The 19145-nt window shown below is 37.6% G+C and overlaps 1 protein-coding gene across 2 annotated transcripts in view; it reads left to right on the top strand.

Moving 5' to 3' along the window:
- LOC109063162 (nectin-2-like) overlaps positions 1–19145 on the top strand; it is a 147697-nt gene that overhangs the window by 49749 nt on the left and 78803 nt on the right. The window lies entirely within an intron of this gene.

The raw sequence follows: 19145 nt of genomic DNA, 5'->3' as shown, positions 1-19145 counted from the left end.
CCAAATGATGCACCTGTGTGATTATGGGATATTATCATCATGAAGAATACATTTCATGCTGCCTTCAGAAATCAGCTGAAAATATGAGAGAATTTCAAAAGAGTTTTTTCCAGCCCTTTTAAAAGTCATACAGATGAATAAAATCTTAAAAGGTCACAGGAATTTCTATATACACACTATTTTTTTTCTAGTTCTTGAGCGTTTTCTTCAGCTGGGAATGATCGTTTATGAGTGCAATCTCTATAGAAATGATTTTTTAAAAACCCTTATTTCTTAAAAGTCACGGAAGAAACATGATGGAAATAATTCATCAAAAAGAATGTGAACCCTGAAGGTATCTCACAGGAGCTCTGGCTTCAGACGAGCCGTTTTGTCTTTCTGTCTCCGTCTGTCATCTTTCAGAAACAGCCCAGGATGTTTTCCTCCATAGCCAGCTGGACCTTGACCCCTCAGGACGTTTTGTGGCTTGGCACATCTCTATCTAATATATCCCAGGTTACCCCAGATGGTGTTCATAGCCCGGGATCAAATGATTGGGTATTGCTTTATTTTGCTGAAGGACGTGCACGGATGTGATTGACAGCCCGATGAGCCAATAGGGTAATTTTAATAGATGGAGGTAACGTCCTTCACGCTACATGATATTCAAGCTGTCGCTCAAGGTGAAGCCAACGTTATATAATTGGTTTCCTCGGCTCTTGATATATATATAAAATGTATGTATGTACTGTATTTTTTTTTATGCATAAATCGAGCTGTAGATCCGTGAAATCCCGGGATCAGTGTGGCGGTAGACACGGAGTTAAGAGCACGAGAGAGAGAGAGAGAGAGAGAGAGAGACCAATACCACGCTCGGCAACTAAACTAGAGATTGGGCGCTTTTAATCAGAGCACAGCTTGCTATGGGGAAAATGCGACAAGCAACCTAATTTAGAGCTCCAAATCCCAAAGCCATCAGTGTGTTTGTGTGTGTGTGGGTTTGCCTGTGCATGAATACTAACACCAGCGAATGAAAACACCTGACGTTTAGCCCAGATAAGCTGGTGCAGGGTGGTTGTTCTGCCTCGTTCAATTCCAGATACCGTGTTATGATTAAAATGCTTGATATAGAAATCCGCGGCCTTGCTGAGTGTGAGCTTCTCCCTCTGAAATGAATCAAAGGTAACTCTTCTTATGCGCAGGCCATGGATGCTATGATCTGTGTGTCCACAGGTGCACCTCAGCCTTGTCTGAATTTTTGGGAGAATGGAGAGCTTAGAAGGGGAATAGAGAGTGGAAAGTGTCTTGCTGGGTCTGGAGCGGTCATGATTCATGTATGTTTGCTTTAGACGGCATGTTTAGTAGTAGTATTGGTACAAGGTTGACATAAAAAGCACTTTGGTAAGCATTTACAATAAATAATAGTAAATGCATCGGGTATCATGAGCTAACAATGAACAACCATTTGTGTTGGGTAATCTTGTCTTTATTTTTTGGTTAATTGAAAAAGCTGAAATAAAATATAAATATTGGTTAAACTTTGCCTTGCTAACTAACTGGAATAAAATAAGTTAAAGCACTAAAACTTAAAAAAAAAAAAAAAAAAAAAGACAAAAGCACATGACAAAATGACTAAAGCCAACTAAAATTAAAATGAAATAAAATAAAACAAAATATATAAAATGAAAACCAAAAATATAAAATTTAAAATATTAATAAACATTATAATAGAATATAAATACTAAAAACTACATTTGAAATGTTATAAAGTAACAAATACTATCAAAGATTATACAAAATGCTAAAAATAACATGATTTATTGTGTGTGTGTGTGTGTGTGTGTGTGTGTGTGTGTGTTTATGTGTGTATATATATATATATATATATATATATATATATATGTATATGTATATGTATAATATATATATACACACACACACATACTTGAAGTGTTATTAAAATGAAAAAAACTACATTAAAATATTATTAAATATTAAAACTTTTTTTAGATTAAATATTATGAACCAACCTGAATTTACAAAAAAAAAAAACTTCAAAGTGTTTTTAAAAGGCCCGTTGACAAACTTGATTTTTTTTTTTTTTTTGGTAAAATGTTTTAAATGCCTTTGAGGAAGAAATATTGACAAATACTTATCAATTTAAGATTGGCTGATTATATTCCTGTAATGGATGATATATAATAATTTATTATGATGTATTAATAAATCAATGAAATAAAACCATTAGACCTGACTCAAATCTGTATACGATTTTCAGTTTGTAAATGATCATGAGAAATATGGTTTCCATAGTATGTTTTGGATTCCTGAACTTGCATCATCTGTAGCTTCATTGTATTGCGTCTAGTTACTGTAGCTGAATGTGTTTTTTTTATGTGCTTTTAATGTCCTTTTCTTGTCTATGTGCAGGGTTGCCAGGTTTTCACAGCAAAACCAGTGCAATTGCTACTCAAAACTAACCCAATGGCTTTTCAGTAGCGATCCCCCGGTAAAAGTTGCATTCCAGGGGCTAAATAACACGTTATTGGGGTAGATTTAACCCGTGAAAACAGTGTAAAAGTAGCCCAATTCGGCAACATTGACTAAGTGGGCTGTTCTCTGCTTTATGAACACCAGAGTTGAAGTCAAAAGGCTCAATTCTTCATGGAGTGCTGAAAACATGCTTCACCTCTTCCACGGTTATTGAACGGAATATCAGAGCGTCCTGATTACTTTCACTAGTGTCTATTGTAATCCCTCCCGCTTCTTCTGTTGTTAACCTCCATTATTACCGGGCGCGCGCTCACTGAAGTGTGTTTAGCAACAACCCGCTTTCATTTAGGGGCTAATCAGCTGGGAGTTTCACCACAGTGCGAGCTCGTAAACCTACAGTGGGAATTTCCTATAAATATGAGCACCGACAGGATCTGCCAGCTGCCATCGCCTCTCAAAGTTGGTTTTTGCCAGGCTGTCTCCTAGCAGAGATCAGCGCTAACGGTTAGCTCTGAGGCTACGCTCAGGCTATAATGTGATTTAGGGCTTTTCGGTAATGTGATGAACGCTGTAACATGTCGACAGCGGCGCTCTGGGGAATGTGTGCTCAATCGTGTCTAAGTTTGTGCAAGTGGTTTGCTGTGGCTTCATTATGGAGAGATCTTTACAATTTAGAGCTCTTGTGGGAGCTTGCCTTACTGTAGCACATACAGGTGTCCGTTAATTGATTCCCGCGCACGGCCGGCCACTTGAGTCACGCGCAGATGATCACTCTTCATCCGAGAGCTCGAGCGCGCCTTGAATAATCTGCATTCACTCGCCCCCAGTGCGCCCACGCCCTTCTAAACATCCCGATTCAGTCCCGTTTCCATCCGCGCCTGTGACCCTCTCGTATTCACTGTGGTGAGGTTTTCTATTATGCAGTTTCCCCGTAATGCGATTAACCTTTGATTCAGCGGGAGAAAGTCCCAGAAGACCGCATTGCTAATCCTTAACATATGAGTTTTGCTCCCCCCTCCCCCGTTTTCATTCTCCCCGTTTAAAGGAAATGTTCACATTAAAACCATTTTCTCACTCTGGCTTTCTGACTTACTTTCTTGTGTGGAATAAAAACTAATATTTAAAGCGTATTCTGGTCTCTTGTCAATTAAAGTGAATTAAGAACCAAGGCTGTCAGGCCTCAAAATGACTAAAAAGAATCAAAAGCATCAAAACCCCCCGGTTCTTTTGAAGTGATATGATGCATTTGTGAGGAACAGATGTTTGTGAGTTTGACTTGTGAACAATTTTTTTTTTAATGTGTTTTAAATAAGTAATTTGGTCCAGGTCACAAAACTGAGCTGAATGATTCATTTAGTGAATTGAACTGATTCAGTTCTTGAGTTCAACTCACTGGCTGCATCTGAAAACTCTAAAATGCTACCTTTAGAGGCAGGTTTTCCAAGGCAGGAAGGCATCAAGGCACGTTCGAATGCAAATTCTGCTTTACTTCCTGTCTCCAGGGGTACCGTCTTCTGATCGAATTTTGAAGGCAGCATAGATGTGTCCTTCACTGCCTTTGATATCCCACAATCCTGTGCATTCCATTCCGTGATGGTTGAGAAGATGGCGTCTGAAAGTTGCGTTTGGTGGTTAGTTTGTGTGTAAATGTATATTTCTGACTAACTTTTTGCACTTTTGATGTTAGTTCTAGCGAGAAATCAGTATTATAGTAATTAAATATTCGTTTAGTTGTCACAAAAATTCGTTCTGTTTTGTTGTAAATCATTAAACCTTTACCCTGCTTAGAAGTCTGTCTGAAATCAGTTTCATGAGGTGCCTTCGTGCAAAAACGCTGCCTGCAAAGTCACTGCCTCATACAGCAGCGAGGCAGCAAGTCAGCTGTCTAAGTTTTCGGATGCAGCCACTGACTTAATGAACCGAAGCTTCACTGGAGGTGACGATTATCGGTGAATAACGAATTGAAGTTTGAGTTAACCATAAAAGTTAACCAATAATACCTATACTTTTTTTGCTAGGTTTTTTAAAGTCATACAATTCATTTGTGAGAAACAGACATTTCTGAATAAAATTATTTTTAGTAGGATTTTAATGAATCGTTTGATCCAGTTCAGAAAACTTAGTGAATTGAACTGATTCGGTTCTTGAGTTCAGCTCGCTGCCATAATGAACCAGCCAGGAGTTTCACTGAAGGTGATGATTATACGTAAATATTAAATTTACATTTTAGCCTAACCAAAAAGTGCTTTAAATGATTTTTCTCCCCGTGTGTTCTGAAACCATATGATTCATTTGTGAGGAACAGACATTTGTGAATCTGACTTGTAAAGAAAAGGATGTTTTGTATATTTTTAAAGAAACATTTGATCCTGTTCAGAGAACTGATCTGAAAGATTTATTCAGTGAATCAAACTGATTCGGTTCTTGGATTCAACTCAATGACTTAATGAACCAGGCACAAGAGTTTCACTGGAGGATTTTCAATGAATTAATAAAATTTTGACCTGTTTATTACACAGAGCAATTGTATGGCTTTAGAAGATATGAAATATAGTATGCACATAATGTGGACTACTATTATTTTCATGTTGCTTTTGAAGCTGATTTATTGTAATTGGATGGAAATTGGTGGCCAGTGTTAAAATATCCCATTTTGTGTTTCGCGGAAGGTTGTAGAAGTTTGACATGACAAGGGTGAGTAAAGCATGAATAATCCTTTAAGCACATGACTTCTCACTCTTCTAAACTGATTCATTTTGTTGAGTTCAACTCTCTGACTCAATGATTCAGTCACAGTGATTAACAGCTCACTTGAGGAGACTGAATAATGCCTTAAATTAACATTTTCACTGAAAGCTATTGAATGACTTCATGATTGCATATGATTACATAGTACGAGCCATATAGATTATTTTTTTATTAATTTTATGAGTCCTTTTTGAATTTTTAAATCCTCAGTCTTCCTTCATTGTAACTGCATGGAAAAGAATGACGTGCTTTTTTTTTTAATCTCATTTTGTGTTTCGCAGAAGGTCAAACAGGTTTCAAATAAAGAAGGTGATGAAATAACAGTTTTTCCATTTTTGGCAGAGTTAATCCTTTAAGGAAATTACTTCTCGCTCCTCTAGTCTGAATCTACTAGGGAATTCTGGGAAATGCAGTCTTTGAGAGAGGGATTTGGAAGCGAGCGCACTGGTCTGGGGAATTTGCAGCTGATGCGCTGTAATTACGGTGGCGGTGGCTTTCTTTGTGGCCCTGGCGTGTGGTAATATGGGAAAATCAATGCCTCGCTCCCGCTGCGGAGGGAATACATTTGTCCAGACACACACACGCACACATTAGACACAGTTGGGCCCCACAAGAGCGTAGCGCCTCGCATTCTCCCTCACCGCGTTCGTGTGGCTTGTTTACATGCTTGTAAGGTAATTGTACACTGTCGTCTCTTTTAGACAGAGCGGCGGGCAAACAACTTCACTCGTCCTGAATCAATTCTAACAAAGTGATCAGACCTGTGCCGGGCTAATGAGGAGAGAGAATTGATGATTGCGAGTAAATATGCTATAACAATTCCCGTCTCTTTCCATTTCTTTAAGTGCTCTCTCCTCCCCTCCGCTTCCATCCTCATTCTCCGTGTTCATTGTTAGTGTAAGTGTACGACCGGCTGCCTCTAATGGCACTCAAATGAGCCTTGCCATCCAGCGCCTCGAGGCCCCTGGCGACGCGGCATCAAGATGGAGGAAGTGCGGCGTTCACGTACGTGTGCCCACCTGCATACTGTTCATCTCTCTTTCCCTCTCGTCTTTGTTCTTATTCTTGTCTTTGTCATGCAGATGAGCTGTTGTTCCTTCACTCACCTCCACAATCAAACCTCCATTTTTAGAGATGCACCGATATCCGTTTTCACAAGGATATAAATCTGCGCTATATGATTCTGTAATTTATCACGCTACAAGTGAAATTAGGCATCACGTACGATATGAAAGATGGAGATATCAAGCATAATTAGTTTATCATACATTGCTAAGTAGCGTTTTTAAAGGTTGTTCAAACTTTTTTCAAGTAATGTACTTTAGCAGCTCATTTTTATGCATGAACGCGCACCGCTCGGGGTCTGTTATCATTATGTGCTTACAGCCACTCAATCTAACATGCGCTCTTAAGGGAAAAGAGCTCTTCAGTGCGTCCCATTTCTTTGGATAGTGCTCTTAAGGGTTAAAGTGAAATCTGTGTAATCTAATTTTATATAATCTGATATATATAATAGTTCTATATATACTGTATACAGAATGCGGATATTTCGCATCTCTAATGCTTCTGAATACTTGCTCTCGTACTCCACACATCTTCTCTTCTTTCCTTCTCTGAGCTCTTTTCTTTCTTCTCTTCTACCCTGGCATGCTCTCTTCCTCTCATTTTCGATTTTTTCTCCTCCACCTGTTCACCTTTTGCAGACTGGCTCTCTCTCTAACCTCTGCATCAGTTTTCTCTTGCTCCCTCCCCCTTTTCTCATTTCACCTGCATCTTTATTCTTTTATTATCTTTCCCTTCTGCTCTCATGCCCTGCAATTCCTCCACCTCAGCTCTGAAATCTCTTTCTGTTCCACCCCTTTCACCTCATTCTTTAGCTTTCTTGCCATCTCCTGCTGTTCCTCTCTCTCTTACTTTTCAGTCTGTTCCTTCTCTTCCCCCTTCTACATTACATCCTCATTTTATTGCCAACTCATCTTTATCTGTCTTTCTGGCTTCTTCATTCCTTTTGTTGCCTCTTTCCCTCCTCTTTGCTCGTCTCTGTCGCCCGTTTACAACTCTCTTGATTCTTTCACCCTCAGTGTCCTAATGGGTGAATTTTATGGGTGAAGTCTATCATCTGTGCAGGCCCAAAATGAAACGTTTAGCCTCATCTATTAATTGGTTTTTATTATTTACTTACTTTTTTTTATAACTCTACTTTACAAATTACTTTTTCCCACATCAGTCTACACTCCATACACCATAATGGCAAAGCAAAAAACAGGTTTGTAACAACTTTGCTAATTTATAAAAAAAAAATATGAAAGATTGTTGTTTGAAAACAGTAACTTAAAAGCTGTTTAACATAATGTAGCGTCATAAAATATTGAAAATTGATGAAGGGGTAAAAAAAAAAAAAAATATATGAATATGGGGTATGAATACTTTTGCAAGGCACTGTGTGTGTGTACATATTTATGTGTGTGTATGTTATGCATTTGTGATTGATTTTATAGATTTTTCATAGTTGGGTGCGTGTATGTATTTGTGTTCGATATAGATTTTTCATAGTTTGCCTGAATTTTGTAGATTTCACTTTAATTGTGCACATCTCTTACATCAGAGACAATCATTATAATTTTTTTTAACAGTTCTATTTAAATCATGTTACATCTTGCAGTTCCAAATGAAGTTAAACTAGCCAACTGGCAAGTACATTTTATTTGGCAAAGCCAGTTTTTGCTCTTGAGTGGGTATTTGGCATTTGTTCATTTTGGACCCTGTTTATATATAAAATGTGCATTAAGAATCTTACTGGTCCTGAAAACAGGCGTTGTTGTCTTCTCTATGTCTTGTGTCTATGTCTTCTCTATGTTTTACAATCTCTCCTCCTCTTCCTCCTCGGGTCAGGTGCTGGCAGCATAAATGTTGCCTGTCAATAATTTAATGAGAGAGGAGTGCCTCCCCCTCTTTCCAACAGTCATATCAATAATACATGACTCACATGTAGAATAGGGTTGCTTGGCCAGCCCTTGCTTTTTGTGCTGAAAACAGCCGTGAGAATGTGTCAAATAAGTGGACGAATGCATGCAAGCTTGTTGAAAACAATCTGTGCATGAGGGTTATAGGAAATAATTCATGTGGCGCAAGTGTGAAGAACGCATCCAGGGTTTGTGTATGTGTGTGCGTGAGAGTGTTTTTGTGAGCAGCATGAGTACGTATACGTCTCTATATGAGAGGGGCATTTATCATGTAGTAATAAAGGCAGGAGGGCTTTTTGTCTCCATTTCAGGCGCTCTTGCTAGGGGATGAAGAAATGGGCCCCTGCCACACATGTGCACAAACACAGACACACACGCATATGAACACCATCTCCTGGGGAAAAAAGATGGGTCCGTGACTGCTGTTGCTGCTGTTTGGCGGCCCTCTCGGGAGGATGGCAAACCGTAGTGCCTATCGCACACATACACACACAAAAACAGCCATAATCTAGTGCACCCCAGACACTTCCAGAAGACAAACACATAACCTCTCATAGCAAAACATGCACTTTAGATTATTCACACAAATGCACTGTGGGAAGACAGTTGGCGTGAATACAAACACATATGCATGAAAGAGTTTATAGAAAATAAATCTGATATCACTTTAAGTACTGTGTGCATATGATGCTTGTTGATTCTCCAGTGGGAATACAAGAGGAAAACCCAGTGAGCTCAGCATTTGAAGGTATCATAGTTGTGCTCATGAGGGCAATTGCTTTGCCTTCTAGGACACTGTCTTTTGGCCAAAAACAAAATCGGTGTTGCATGTCCCTGCTGAAAAACATCTTAAAACAGCCTTGATTGGTCTCAGTCTCCCAGCCTGATCAAACCGGTTTGTTGGCTGGTTTTAGAAGGGGTCTGGACACTTTTCAGCTGGTTGTCCAGCTAAACACAAGTTTGGCCCAACTAGGAGACCTTTTTAAGACTAAATTAGGCTGGTTTAATGTGTTCTTTTGTCAAGGGTATCCTTCACAGATCAGGCAATCCTGGTATACAATGCGACGAGCTAAGTGAAAAATATATGGTGGACGACTTGAGAGGATCGTTGACTGTACTCATGTCATTCAGTACCAAAAAGTATATATAAAAACAATTTAATCTATTAACATTTCACTATTTGAGCCTATATTTGTGTGCACTGTGATGGATTTTCAGTTCTTCTGTTGGTAATTGTTCGCTATTAGAGTACTGAAGTGTTAGCAACATGTTATCGTCAAACTCTAGAGGACAACAGTGCCCATCCCATTTTTCAGCGATGTTGATTCTGGAAGTAGGCTATTTTTCCCATAGAGACTTTTTTTTAAAGTCTTTGTTTAAAGAGTTACAAGGCATGAACCAAACCAACTAGATATGAGATGAATCATGACATTACAAACTTTATGAAATCAGATAAAAACACAAAGGTACAAGACTGTGTACATAACAGTTTTCAAGAGGGAAAAAACTACAATCCCATAATGCATTTTGAATGACAATCGAGTAAAAACATCCAATAAATATAAAACAACTGCTTTAAAGATGTTGTTTTTGAATATAGAAATATTTCTTATTACACACAAATATTTAAGTAGTTTGAAAGCGTATGGACTTGTATGGAAAAAATTTCTTGCAGAATTATGGGTAATGTATTTTCTCACCAGTAATTCCACTGTTAAACACGATTGTTTAAAAAATGTGAAATAATGTAGGCTAATGGCTTTAACAAAAGTATTTACCATTAACAACAACCTCATGGATCATAGTAGGTCTGTCTTCAATGGATTATAAGTTATGGTTAAAAATAAATTCCCCAATGGAAAAAAACAATGGGATTTTTACTTCAGGAACCGACTGCTGCTCTCTGTTGGAATCAATTCTGAGACAAGTCTCCTGTGCTCTTGTGGTTTACGAAGGTAGTCACTTATGAAAGTAGTTTCCTAAGTAGGCAGTAGACGGATAGGCGGCTAACTTGGTTTTGGAACCGCGTTGAAGCATAGAAAAACTAGATTTCATTGGAGGAGGAGACAAGAGAGGCCAGGAGAACCGTGTGCCACTTAGCTGTATGGAAACCTAATGGCACACTTCCTGTTTTGGAGACAGGGGCTAGCCAGGCTGAGGATGAAAGGAGTAAAGCTAACAAAAGATAAAAGAATGAGTGAAAGTGAAAAGAATCGAAAAATTGAGATGCAGGACAGAGATGCAGGTAGACAGGCATGAATAGAGGAGTGACAGAGATGAAAGACGGAGAAATATGGAGGGATGCTTGAGAGGAAAACACAAGGTGACCTTGAAAAAGGGGACGGGAGGGAGGAAAATAAAGATGCAGGAGATGTGATCAAGAAGGAGAAAAGATCTGCTTGATGTCTGAGAGGGAACAGGGTGAGGCGAACAGCTTAAGGCTGTGTGTGCACACACTCCGAGCTAGTGTTTTATGTCTGGATGAGGGTGTGTCCCCAGGCGTACGTTTGACAGGGGGTGTGTGAGTGAGAGACGCACAAACAGAGTGGGTTTATAAAGGATAGAAGATTACTAGGTAGTGAGAGACAGCCGAGGGAGTGAGGGTGAGCCAAGGAATTTGTTTCACCATTTCACATTCAGCACAGTGAGAACTTCAGAGCTGTGAAGGATGGTCGAAGTAAAGAGAATAAAAAGAAAAGTCCTAGGGAGGGAGAAACGAGGAATATGTGGAGAGAGAGGTGAACCCGGGCCACCTTTACATAATTCCTCTCTGTGACCATTTTGCTCCAATCACACAACCGGCACGGCTAATGGATTGAGAGAGGTGGAGGTGTGTGTGCGGTGATCGGCACACACACATTCAAGGTCTTCTTTATTATGGCATAGATAGCATCGTCGCGCCTGCAGAGAACGCTGAGGTCATTCGGTTCACGAGTGGGTACGTGTACGTTTTCACACCCGGGTTATAACAAGCTCTGCTCACTACTTTCCCATCACAGCCTGCCTTCAAACTGGAGAGGTGTAAGTCAGCGCCTCCCTTTCTTCACCTCGTGCCCTCTTCCCCTCTGCTTGCACAGTGACCTTTCCACCTCCGGGCCGTCCGGAGATTAAAGCTTATGATTTACCTCAGAACTGTTGGAAAGTAACTCACATCAAATACTGTACACGTAGGCGACTGACAGTATTTTACATTTCCTTCCTAAAGCACTGTACTTGTATTCCCATAAATGCCATAGGTTTGGTTTAAACATTGGTTGTAATCTATTAGCTATTAAATGAACTACATTACATTGTTACAGCTCATTGGTGGTTTTTGCTTTATGCAAAAGTGTTTGTGTAAGTACGTTTTAATTTGGCCTTTAGCTTTTGTACACTTTGTATGTTTATTTTATACAGTGCAAGTAAATGCATTTTTAATGCATTTAAATGCTATTTGATTGCATAAAATTATTTTAAATGCGAAGTCTCTGAATGTGGAGGATTTTAAAATTAAGTTTTATTATCTGGATGCTGGCTTTATGTTTTGTTTAATACAGTTTAAATATTAGAATAGAAATATTGTTAAAGGGTAAATATTTGAGGTGCATGCAGTGTTTTTGGTTTATATCATGTTATTATGTGTTGATCTGGTAGTTTTAGACTTATGATGGATTATGAGTGATGCATCACAATAATTGCAAAGATGTTAAAAAGTTTGAGTAGGTTTTTTTTTTTTTTAGAAACTTTTGAACAGTAATGTACATTGTAGATTATCTATTTTCTGTGAGCCACGATTTTTTGTTCCACAAGCAAACGAGGCCAGTATCAGAGGCTTACTGGGATAGAACTTTTTCAAAAGTACTTTCTGTAAAACTTTCAATGAGAACATTTCTGTGTACCCTTTTAAGGAATCTCTTCTTAACAGAGTCTTTATAATAACAGAGAAGCTTTGTCAGAGATTCAAACTTATAACAGTCACTCAGGTGGCGGGAAAAAAACACATCCTTGTGAAATTCTAAAAGCGCACGCTGCGTGCCCTTGTATCGCACTCTCACTAATTATCATCTAGTTGGCCTCCGTTAGCGTCTTTGAGGCTTTCACACATACACGCATGGAACGGGCTCAAGGGCTGACGAGTACTTCTCTACAAATATTTACCTTCCTCCCGAAAGCTGCTCGGCTCGACCCACAGAAGTTCAAGTCGGTGCATCCCCGTCTCGCACACATCACGTGATGTGTATAGATACAGAGAAGGACGTCTGGTAGAAAAATTGAGGCTGGCTGAGAGGAAAGTGGATGAAGTTGTTGATAATGCGAGGTTACTGTGTTACGCATTGGAAAAGTCAAGCCCTTAAATGGTATCTGCTGTTAAGTTGTCTGGTAAATCAGTAATTTTGACCAACAAAAGATACAGGAAGTTCAATTTTATCTATATGTTCTCTTTTTTATTAAAAAACACTTGACCCTTTATCATTTGCACTCTCTATTCGTTTTCTAGCTGCTTGTCTGTCTGAAAAAAACAAAAACAAAAAACACTAGCTTTCTATATTCTTTTTCTGTTCTATCTACTTGTTTTCTTTGTGCACGCACACACACACACACACACATATACAGCTTTTTTTAATGTGCAAATAGGCAATACTACAGTCATTTTTAGTCATTAACGTATTATTGTATACATTATGATCATATATTATGGTAAGTTGGATATTATGTTATTTTACAAATCAAATAACATCTCATAGCTTTTCATTAACAACATACACCAAGCTAATGAAATTTTGGTAAACAGCCTCTTCCCCTTAAATGTGGTTAGTTTGTCATATGTGGTTAGTAAAGCACCTCACGTGACTCTTTTCATGAGAAAAGGTCGTCTGAGAGAGAGAAAGCTGAGGCTGTCTGAGGGTAGATAAAAATGTTGATAATGAAAGAAGTATTTGAAAACAGGCACATTCTTGAATGTGTGTTTTGTCCTTGTCAGTTAAATTATTTCTGTTGTCAATGACGACACTTTTTTTCAAGGTAATATTGCTTTGCTTTGATAGCTCAAACCTTCAATATGTGTGTGTGTGTTTTTCCAAATGTTAAAAAAAAGAAAAGTACTTGACTTCCTTGTGTGGAACTCAAAGGAGAAATTTTGAAGATTGTGCCGGTCACTCCATTGGAGACTGAAGATCCCAAAATGTGCCATAAAAGTATCATGTATGGTAGTCCATATTTCTCACACACTATATTCCAAATCATCCAAGTACAGTAGATTTGTAAGAGGAACGGATAGGAATGTATGTGAGTAATCACTGACAATCTTGAAAATTGTCATCATTTACTCAACCTCATGTTGGTCCAAACCTGTATGAGTCTCTTTCTTCTGTTCAACTCAAAATAATATATTTTGAAGAATGCTAGAACCAAAAAGCTGACAGTAGCCATTGACTTCCATAGTGTGGAAGAAATACTAAGTCAATGGCTACTGTCAACTGTTTGGTTAGCAACATTTTTCAAACTGTTGAAATTAAAGTAAATTATGACAGATATTTAATTTTTGGGTGAACTATCCCTTTAAGAAATCATCTGATCGAAGCGATTCAGCAATTCGGGATTCTAGTAAAGTCACGTCACGTTTATTTATGTAGCATTTTCATATAGTCATCCTAGTTCATCCTAGTTTCAGTGTTGCTTTCACTTCGAATTACACCGAATAAATACATCTTACTCATAGACATCTGACCTCGACGGACTCGATAGGAGAAGTAAACCAGAGAGGATTTCCACATCAGTGAAGGTGGAGCTCCAGAACACACTTAACTATTATGTAATCGTCACGGACCAATGATAGTTTGCAGGTATTTACCAGCTGAAACAAACTGGAAAGTTTCTGGAAGCTGTTTCAGACTCCCAAAATTAACTCCAAAATTTAGTTTCTACCCAAAATGTACTTCGCCTCATTTCATTTGAAATGACATCACACCATTGTAGTGTTATAAAATATATGAAAACTACAATATTATTATATATTATTATTAGTGCTGTCAAATGATTAATCACGATTAATCACATCCAAAATAAAAGTTTTTGTTTACATAATATATGCGTGTATGCTGTGTATATTTATTATGTATATATAATTACAAACACATGCATGTATACATTTAAGAAAAATATGTTATGTTTATATATTAAATATATTTATATATAATATAAAATATAAGAATATAAATATATAAATGTATATACATGTAAATATTTTCAAAATATTTACTGTATGTGTATGTATTTATATATACATAATAAATATACACAGTACACATACATATAGTATGTAAACAAAAACTTTTATTTTGGATGCGATTAATCGCGATTAATCATTTGACAGCACTAATTATTATATATATAAACCTTGCTAGATTTACAATATTTTTACCTCTGGAAATACAATAGTAGTATGGAGCACTTTAATGATCCTTTAGTGGTGCTTTTTGAAGTTAGCTTCATTCTTTTTTCTTTTAATGTAATTACAATGATAGTGTGCAAAACCCGCAAGGAGCAAAGATAGTTGTATGTAATATCTTGAGGTTGTGTAAATAGTGACGTAAAGACAAAATTTTCTTTTAAAGTTACACCTAAATGTATATCTCTCATTAAACATTAGTTAGTGTGCAAATAGGTGATGCCCTACAGCAGAATCATCCCTGAGGTGCATATATATGAATATATTAATGACTCGTATCACACGTTATTCTACATAAGCACAGATGAGCTTTGCATTGAGTACATAAAGCAAGCTTATGTGCTTTTGTGAAATTGCTTGTGCCCCTTAAATGTGTTTGTGTCTTATTTAAGAGCCTGTTGCGGGCATGCTTTGGTTCATTTGTCATCCTTAAGTAAAGCGTATCAGCAGCACGCATACGCCCGACTGTTTCAGAGGTATTAAAACCAGTGCAAATAGTAGATCAGTAAAGGAATATGAACAGAAACACTCGAACACAAAGGGAGGCTGAAGAGCATGCTGGGTATGCATGCAAATGAGACCGAGTTGATCCATGTTCGGTCCTCACCGTATTGTTCTCCTTTTCTCTTTCTTTCTTTCGTTCTGAAATCCGTGGCATTCTTTCATTGACCCCGCGAAAAACGAATGACTAAAACATCGTACAACTACATTCCACCCTATGACTCATTTGTTGATGTGTATGGAGGAAGAGAGAGAGGGAAATAGAGTTATGAGCCTAAGATAGAAAAAAGCAAAAGAGGAGCGAAGCCGCGTGAGGTGAGTGAGTAAATGCTTTGTGCTTCTGTTTCTTATTCTGCAGAGCTGGTCTGACAGGCCATTGTGTACCTTCAGGGGTAATTCTGGTACATTGAGTCACACGCAATTCCTGGTATAATGAAAACACACACTTCCTGACATAAGAGCCCTGGATACGGACATGCATTGAGCACACAGTGATATGGGAAACCCGTTCAAATACCTCCATCCTTGTGTGATTGACATGTTAAATGGAAATTAAAAGTAAATACCCACACTAGATGCATTAGTCGAAGATTGTATGTCAAATACAAATAACGAGCAATACTTGTTGACAGAGACTTCTATTTAAAAGGTTTAGATGGAAATGAATGTATATAAGAATAGTAGTAAATAAGTCTTCTATGACACAAAAAACATAATAACATACTTTGTTTTGCCTTTTCCTTTTTAAAAATTGATTTTTTTTTTACACGTCTTATCAAATAGTCATTCTCTAGTCTTCTACTCACCAAAGCTGCATTTTTATATTATCAAAAATACAGTAAAACATTATTATTGTGAAACATAATATTACGATTTAAAATAGCTGTTTTCTAACTGAATTTATATCAAAATGTAATTTATTTCTGATGCAAAGCTGCTGTACATGAACGCAACTTTTTTTTTTTTCGTGCACCACAGGCTTTGTAAATGTGACACTGTGCCACAAGGGGTGCTGTAGTAGACATTAGCATGGGTGTTGCTTGTGTAGCTGTTTTTTGTCTTTGTGTAAAGTTTGTTTTTTGTTTTATTCGTTCTTTCTTTATTTTTTGTGATATATATATAATTAGTTTGATTAATGGAGCGTATATAGACGAATCCGTGCCTTTAAACCACGTGTGGTGTTATTCAGGTAATTGAGCGAGTTATAAACATGTCAGTTTAGCTACCTTCAAGCGGCCCAGCAAGATTTTCTTGTAACTGTTGCACCGTGTTGGCAGTTGACAAAGTGTTGACTTGATAAAAATTAAATATGGCACTATAGCCTGACTAAAGATATGTTGGTACCACAATGATGACCTAAAAAAATGAGTTTTTCCTTTTGCATTTTGGAAAAGTTTCACATGTAGATGACATGTTGTCAAAACGATTCCCTGTTCACACATATCTGAAAAAAAAAAATTAAATGCTGTATTATGCATGCCTGGCCATTAGTTGGTGATTTGTCACTTTATAAAGAAACTTGTTTGTTCCTACAGACTGACTGAACATGTTTCAAAAATTCACATTTTCGCATTTTCAGTTCCCAAATTTGCATTTTTGTAGTTTACATGGAGACAATTATGCTATTGTTTTAAAAAACTTGCACTTTAAAAACCCATTTTCAACCGTTTGCATTTTTAGGCCTCCAAAACGCAGTTGTCATGTAAATGAACGGCCAAACTGCATAAAGTTTTCCATTTTTAGTGGCAAGTAAATGATCTATAGCAGCTCTTTTGATGCGTTCTTAAGTTGCAATATAAATTGCATTTTGACAATCATGCATTGAAATCAAGCTTGTGTCATAGAGCCTCAGGGACTTTTAATACAAACACATTACAGTGCAGTACAAGTATGTGGCATCCTCTACAGTGTGTCATATACTTTTCAGTCTGTGTTGGCTAACAGATCTCATTTATAAGAGGCTTGCCATCCTGAGGTCAAATCGATTTAATGCCTTTGTGGAACATAAACCGAGTTGGGTCTTTTCAGTGCAGTGAAGGGGTGTTATGTGAGAGGACAATGCCTTTGCATTCGAGGGGATGCGTTTCTATAACCGAATCAAGCTCTGTTAATGTATGATTTTATGTGGCTGCAACCCTGCATTTGATGGATTTAATCCTCTCCAGGGTGCATGCAGTTTGAGGTCTGTGTTTGGAGTGTTTGAGCATGCTGATGTATCTGTAGCTTGTTGAAAGCAGCTGTTTCGTGAATGTGTGTGTGTTTTGAGCACTGAGCCATTCCTTATTCCATCAGTATATATGGAGCAGCTCTCATGCTGCTCGCTGGCCTTTGACTCCTGGAGCTCTGAGCTGGAGGTCTCTCGCTTCTGTCTCCGCAGGAGCTCGCTGGAGTCGGCTGAGTAGCCGAGCCAAAGCACGGGTTGTTTATTTTACCCTGCCTTTGTGTATGGCTGAGTGAGAAAACGTGAAAGCAGAAAGAAAGCGAGTGAGTTTTGAAAAACTTGAACTTTGCGGCCTTGGAAAAGTGAATGCTGTGCCGACACAAAGATCACCGTTTGGGATCATGGCAACCGGGTCAACGTTTTCAAAAGCGGAAGTATTTCTTTGAAAGCGTCATGATTTGCACTGCAGTGCAGTTGGAGTTTATCATCAGTGTGAGGTAGATACTGCGCATTATAGAAGCACAGGTTTGTTTTTGTAGCCCTAATAAATGTGCAGTTTTTTTCTTTTATAGGCTTTAACCTCCTGTTATAATATAGTGATCACTTGAGTGTTTTGTTCAAGGACGAGAGACAGTTTTAAAGGCAGCATAAACATTATTTTGATGATTTTTAGTTATTTATGCACTTAATTACGTCCAAGTCAAGTGTGTAATGTAATTTTCAGTTTGCAGAATCCATCTGTTATTTGCTGAGAGATGTGTTAGGCGGTGATGCTGAGAAAGTTGAGACTAATTATATCGCACACAAGCAAAAACAATTAAGATTCCTTTCATACTAATATGAGGCCTTGAACATATAATGGAGATCTAAATGACTCTTTTATCCTCCAAAAAAGAAGAAAGATAGTCATGGGTTTATGTAGTAAAATCTTCATCGTGTAGCTGTGAAATCTTTACTGATTTTTATGAGGTAAACATAATAACTTTTATATTGTTAGTAATATTTCAAGATGAACACTTACTGGTGCAACTTAGGTTTATGACTTTCCATACATAATTTTTTTTTTTAATTCATGTTAAAATATGAGTATAAATATGATCATCAGGCTTTTGTGCAATGTTTATTTGTTCATTTCTCAATCATCATTGTATTGCATTGCATTATGTTTTGAAACTTATTTCACATTATCATCTTACTAACATTTTATTGGCAGATATATAGTGACAACTGATATTTTCATGCATATTATGTAAGTAGTCTGCTATACTGTAATAAAGATCTGTGTAAAGATGTAATTTACATTACAAGCTATCATCTGTGGACCAATAACTACAGTATGAGCAGATGCACCAAATTGCATTTTTATGCAATATCGTACTAAAGCCTGATGTATCAATTATACTATTTTTATTTTTTTATAAAGGTTCAACAAACCATTCCATTAAAAAAATCGTACTTATGTCAGGATTTACAGGGTTAATACATGTCCCTGCTCTTATTATGATCAATTCGTTAGCACACATTATTCCAAATAAAAAAAATCCAATCAGATATTGACAGATAAAATCAAGTGCAACCCTACATGTTTCATTGAATATCCTGTTTCACTTGGGAATGTGTTGCATTGTGGGAGTAAAACATTTCGTATTGACTTTAATAATGCTTCTCATCCAGATGCATTTGTTCAACCCAACTCTGATCCATATCCGTGATCATGTAGATTGATGCTGTGATGATGAGAGAGCTCAAAGTTGTGTTTTTTTTCTTCTTTAATTATGGGCAATCAAAGCAGGATAAGTCTCATGCTGAGACAGTCTGCACATTCAGTCGATAGATATGAAGCCACTGCGCTCTAATCAGTCTGAGACTGCTC

The sequence above is a fragment of the Cyprinus carpio genome, chromosome B19 (genome assembly GCF_018340385.1).
Source record: "Cyprinus carpio isolate SPL01 chromosome B19, ASM1834038v1, whole genome shotgun sequence".
In the NCBI taxonomy this organism is placed as follows: domain Eukaryota; kingdom Metazoa; phylum Chordata; class Actinopteri; order Cypriniformes; family Cyprinidae; genus Cyprinus; species Cyprinus carpio.
This window is presented reverse-complemented; position numbering and strand designations above follow the sequence as displayed.